The sequence below is a fragment of the Octopus bimaculoides genome, chromosome 1 (assembly GCF_001194135.2).
Source record: "Octopus bimaculoides isolate UCB-OBI-ISO-001 chromosome 1, ASM119413v2, whole genome shotgun sequence".
NCBI lineage: Eukaryota > Metazoa > Mollusca > Cephalopoda > Octopoda > Octopodidae > Octopus > Octopus bimaculoides.
Window position 1 is genome coordinate 9,091,559 of NC_068981.1, and position 6,802 is coordinate 9,098,360.

Consider the following 6,802-nt stretch of genomic DNA (forward strand, 5'->3'; position numbering starts at 1 on the left):
TCAAGATCAAGGTACAGCTCCTGGATTGGATAATATTCCAGTTGAAATTCTGAAAGCAGGTGGGGATCATATTTCATCTGAAATTCATAACCTGATAACTCGAGTTTGGAATGAATCTTTTGTCACAGGAATGGATAAATGGCATTCTAATCTCTGTATACAAAGGTAAGGACCCAAAGGCAGTGTGTGGTAATTCTAGAGGGATAACTGTCTTGGCACATACCGGGAAGATACTTTCAAGGATCATGTTGGATCGTCTCGTTGCAAATATGTGTCCACATTATTCCTGAAGAACAGTTTGGTTTCAGACCTGAGCGAGGAACAATGGACATGGTATGTTCTGTGAGGCAGGTTCAAGAGAAATTCTTTGAGGAACAAATTCCATGATACCAGGTCTTCGTAGATTTAACTAAGGCATTTTACACAGTAAACAGGGAGGCACTGTGAATCGTTTTGTGTAAACTTGGCTGCCCAGTACATTTTGTGAGGTTCTTTAAGGAACTACACAAAAACATAAAAGCTCAGGTAGTCTTTCATGGTGAGCTATTTCATGAATTGTTGGTGGACAACGGTCTCAAACAGGGAGATATTCCTACCCTAGACTTTTCTCTATTTATTTTGCTGCATTGTTTTAGTATGCTTTCAAGGATTGCAACAGGGGAATCGAAACCAGATTTCAGGCATTTGGTCGCATTTTTAATCTGACCTGGTTTAACTGCAAAGCAAAGACTTTTAAAACACTTGTAAGAGAGTTACTTTATGCTGATTTGATGGCACACTCAGAGGAGGATATGCAATATATAATGGACAGATTTTCCACTGCATGTGTACATTTCAGACTCACAATTAGTCTTGGGAAAACTAAAGTAACGTTTACTTCTGCGCCAGGACAAATATATTCTGAACCAAATATTTTTGTGAATGGAACACGGTTAGAAGTCATTGGCACCTTTGTTTACCTTCGAAACACACTGTCAAGGAATGGTGGTCTTGATGCAGAGATATACTATCGAATAGGAAAGGGAAGTGTTGCATTTGGAAAGCTCGAAAAGTGAGTGTGGGTGGATAGAAGTATTTCCCTGCAGACAAAAATCAGTGTCTATAAAACGTGTGTATTGACTGCACTTCTTATTCGAGTGAGATGTGGATCACTTACAGGTGTCCTATGAAAATGCTGGAGAGATTTCATCAAATGTGCCTCAAACGTATCCTGGGAGTCAAGTGGGAATGTTTCATACCAGATACAGAAGTTTTGCGCATGACACCTAGTTCAATTAAACACCATGTTATCTTGGCTCAAATAAGGTGGACTGGACATGTTATTAGAATGAAAGATGAGTGATTGCCAAAGCGTCTTTTTCATGGTGAGCTCAGCTCTGGTAAGTGACCACAACGTAAGCCGACGAAAAGGTATAAAGATTGTATGAATGAAAACCTGAAGAAACTAGATATGAACAAAAGTGATTGGAAAAATGATGTTCTGGATCGGAAGGAGTGGAGAGGTGCTGTTAAGACTGGTTGCAATGCCTGGGAGGAAAAAATGATTCAGCACTCTGAGCTTAAAAGGGTCTGTCGCAAAGGAACAATTGAGACTGTAATCAACAGTGAACATTGAATATGTATTATGTGTGATTATGTTCTGTTGTCGAAAGCAGGGAAAATCGTAATGCTCAGATATGTAATGATCTTGAACACCAACCGCTTCTTACGACTTGTGTCATGTGTCACAAAACTTGTAAGACAATAGCTGGACTTAAAAGACATCTGCTAGTTCACAAAAAGATTCCTTCAGAATCAGATTCCAAAGGACAAAGATGTAAAAGAAAGATGAATAATATCTGTCACTTGTGTTTTAAAGCCTGTCAATCAGCAGCTGGTCTCAAAAGTCATCAATGGAGGGATTGTGCTGTGTGGTGGTGTGTGGAGTGTGTGTTGATGGGGCGGCTATCATCTGTCAAGATGAAGCAATCATCACCTATGTATGTTTGTATGTATGTATGTGTGTTTTTATGTCTGTGTTTACATCCCCGTTACTTAGTGGTTCGACAAAAAAGACCGATAGAGAAAGTACTATACTTTAAAAGTATGGTGCAAATGTTTCACTCCTGCATTTGGTTCATTAATCTCTAAGTAGTGTTTATGTTTTCAGTATTGTTGACCCCCGCCAGATACAATAGTGCTGCCCAAGAGTGGAAGACATAATGGCATCCGTTAGTTAGCTGATGATAGGTGTATATATTTCGTGTGCTTATTGACTGCAAATCCTTTGTATCTTGTGTTCTTGGGGTTCTAACTTATTACGAAAACATAATTAAATATTATAAGAGTCTAAACGAAATATAAAATAATTAATAATAACAATAACGAAATATACATTATGAATTAAAATAATCTTGTACTAAGTTAGAAAAAGTGTTCTAGGAAGGGAGGCACAGGATAAGTGAAAACATGAAAAATTGCTACCCAGAACCAAAACATTTTGAGAAAGTGTTTCAGTAATCGTTTGAAGTTTTTGTAGATTGCAAAGTAGTAACCTTCTCTACGGTGCAAACAGGGTGTATTTTGTTCTTTTGATGTATAGTCTGTTGTTTTCTCTTTAAATCTTCATCTGTTTTGTTCTCTTCCAGTTGCCAGAAGTATTTCGATAAAGTCTAAAGAATTTTTCTCTTTATCTCTAATGGAGACAGTACGATTAGCATACCATAAATTGAGAAAGGTCTGGAGTTCCAAGTTAGCCAGGAAATTGAAAGTGAGGCTGTTTCTGGCAACAGTGGAGTCGGTTCTTCTATACGGGGCTGAAACATGAATGTTTACTAAAGCATTGAAGAAGCAGTTGGACGGTTGTTATACGAGGATGCTTAGAATGGCACTCAGTGTCTCCTGGAAGAGTCATACAACAAACGCCGACTTATACCAGGGACTACCAAAAGTAACATTGAAGACACAGCATAGAAGGATGAGGCTAGCTGGACATTACATCAGACAGACCGATGAAAGCTAGTGCTTTGGCAACCAACAGAAGGAAGAACCAAGAGAGGAAGAAGGAAGATGACCTATATTGACAACTTGCTGGAGGATACTGGTATGGAAGGGGTACAGGAGCTGAGGACCATTATGGAAGGTCGAGATGGATGGGAAAAACATGTGGAAACAGTCTTGGGGTGTCCTGAGGGATGACCTAGATAGATAGATAGATAGATAGATAGATAGATAGATAGATAATGACCCTCCCAAGATTTGTTTTAACACAAGAATTGACATCAAGAATCTTGCAAACCAAATACAAAAATGAAGTAGGATCAATGTGTTTCATGGGGTGGGGGTGGGGGCTACAAAAACAAACAAAACAAAGTGATTGCAAAATATTTCATGAAAATAATTTATTGAAATTAGGACAACAAAATATTCAAGTTACACAACATTTTCTGAATTCTACATTTAGGAAATGTTTTATCAGACTGACAATATTTATTGTATTTTCTATGGTTTATATTTTATTTTTTGTAATCACAGCATTTTACACTGAAGAATAATTTTCAGTACAACTTTTTTTTTTTGTAATATTAAATAACATTTTTATACCATAAATATTTCTATTTTCAAAATCTATCTTAGATTTATTGTGTGTTATTTACATAGATTTAATAATTTCTCTAATGAAACGCAAACAATATCCATGTGTTTTTATTATGAACTAAATGAAGAATTTGGAAGAATAATTAGTGTTTTCATGATTAAGATGGTATTTGGAATATAGTAACTGAAGGTTTTTACTTTCATATTTTTTGACAGATTTTTAATCATAGAACAAGAAACAGCTTTGGATGGGTTGGTGTAAACCAGTTACCATTGTAGGACACGCTTAACAACAATGATAAACATTTATCAACAACAACAACAACATATATATATATATATATGTATACATAGACATATATGTATATACACGTACATATGCGTGTGCATACATACATACATGCATACATACATGTAATTTAACACCCTGCCATCTCTTCTAATCAAAGACTATGTTTCACTGCCATAAAACAACAGGTCTACTTCAGCACATATCACAAGAGAATCACAGACACTTTCATGGTCACTTAAGCACCAGTAGATAAGTTATTCTGCTAATGTCTAACACAATCAAACATTACACTTTAATTCAATGGTTAAAGTAAGAATTAAATTCATTTTACCTAAATTAATTTAATAAACACACACACACACACACACACACACACACACACACACACACACACACACACACACACACACACACATATAAAAATATATATACATATATATGTATATGTGTGTATAAATATATGTATATATACACACACACCACACACACACACACACACACACACATACTGTATATAAATCTTAAACTGATATTGAGCAGATCATAACTCAAGGAAGTGCTCAATGCATGATAAACGTAGAGTCAATATTTCTTTCTTAATGAGATAATGGCTGGTAACAATATAATGGTTTCAATGGATTTTGTTCCCTCCTCAATAGTAACAATGAATGTTTACCAAATTTATAGAAGTACTGAATGAACATGAATGATGGAAACCCTTGAAGGGCTGCCCCCATACAGTCACAGTTCAATGACTGTAAAATGATATGATACAAAAAGATTAGACTGTAGAACAAAACTATTGGCAGTCAAGTCTCTACGAGATTGTCAGTGATTCTTATGGAATAAATGCTGAGGTAGTTTGAGTCGTTTACACCAGCAAACATAATGGGAAGATATTTTAGAAATATGCTTTCATTCCATTTTCCATGCTGACATGGATTAGAGGGATATATTACTGAGACAATGTTTTATAGCCTGAAGTCCTTCCTATCACTAACCATTACTTGTCTTTTAAGAAAAAAGATCTTATACTTTACACATCTTCAAAGGTACATAGCAAGCTGATGATTTGCCGACAGAAGTGACAACAACCACAATACTCATTGTGATTTTTGTAGAGTGTAAATGTAAGCAAACACACACACACACACACACACACATCTATTCGCATGGCAGAAGGAAGGATAATAGGGTGTATTTGGTCAAATGTTGTCACCTGGAATGCAACAAGTTACTTTGGTTCTCATAAATGCATTGTTTAAATTATATATCGAAAGAATTAATGTATAATAACATGTAATTATATATACATATTTATAAACACACACACACATAGATAGATAGATAGATAGATAGATAGATAGATAGATAGATAGATAGATAGATAGATAGATAGATAGACAGACAGGCAGGCAGACAGACAGACAGACAGTCTGTTGAAATAAGATGCAGCTTTATTGACAATGTTCCATATTATTGAAAAACATTCATATCTGAAGGTTTTATTAGTTGCAAGTAAGCTGTTGGATGGGAATGGTTTTGATTGTCAAATATAATCTGGGAAGTGTTGCTGACCAGACAAAGATAACTAACCTTAATATAGTGAATATTGAAAAACTTATTGTATTTGTATATGAGAGATGCTGTCTTACTAATAATGTTTGGCAATTGCTGACTATGCCCATGGTAACATACAAGTGATGTGATGGATTAAACCAGCTTTAAGATTAAACCTTTCTCTTTCTGGTTCATATCTGGTATGGAGAAGGAAGGTAGGTGTTTCGTTTAGAAACAGCTTCACACCAAAACCACTTCTAGCTCTAGCTTCTGTATTATTATAACAAGGAACATCTCTATCAAAGATGTCCATGTCCCAGGATAAATCAGAGACTCTTCTACATATACCAGCATCCAACTTCTATGATTATGGAGGATGATTACATACACTCACACACACACCACACACATTGCATTGTCATTTAGTTTTCTATAGTGGTGATGCTTTCTGGTAATTAAATACAATGAAAAGCCAAGGAAGTTGGTTCATATTAGATTAGTGCTGATATTTATAATTAAACCAAATTCTATAAATATATTCATTAGAATGTTTCTAACTCTGTCCATTGAATGGTGATCCAATATTGTGTGAGATTGTTAAGCTGTCATCTCTGTTTAATCCTAAGCTATAGCAAGAGTTTTACATTCTAAAAGGATCAAGGATAAACAACCCCAAGAGATCTGCCTCTGCTGCTCCACCACAGAATCCCATAGAAATGTTGTGACTTATTAAGGATCATCATAGAGCAACAGAAACTTCCAAGTATTCACTACAATATTCGTGTCAAGGTCTCTAATCAAAGAGGAACGGTCTCAATAGGTCAACGTCTTTCAAAGGGAGCGTTTTGATGTAAGCATTAAAAGTCTTCTATGTTGGAATGGGTAAATCTATTGGATGGTTTGTTTTCAATGTCATGGAACCATTTTCTGGCAGCAGAGCTGCAGTTCCATTGTTCTAGCAGTTCTCTCAATTTTAAGTATACGTTTGCTAATTAACTTTTGGAGAGATCAATTAAACTGCATTTAGGGTCGGAGAGGAAACGAGCCTTGAGGCCATTAAGGGTGAGATGAGGGAGTACAAGCTAAGGCAACTTAGGTAAGCTTGTATCCTTAATAGGGAGTCAAATTCTGTTGTTTTCATGTTTGTGGGGGTGATGGGGTGTATGTTTTTTTATGTGATTTTATTTGTGAAAAGTTGTGTGTGTGTGTGTGTACACAGGTTTGTGTGGTAGTAAAATAAATTACACTTGATTTCAAAAATAAATCTTGACATTGGCCATATTAGAATACTGACTATATATATCATGTTATTATTGTTGTTGTTTTAATTATTAATCATTTTCATTATCATCATCATCATCATCATCATCATCA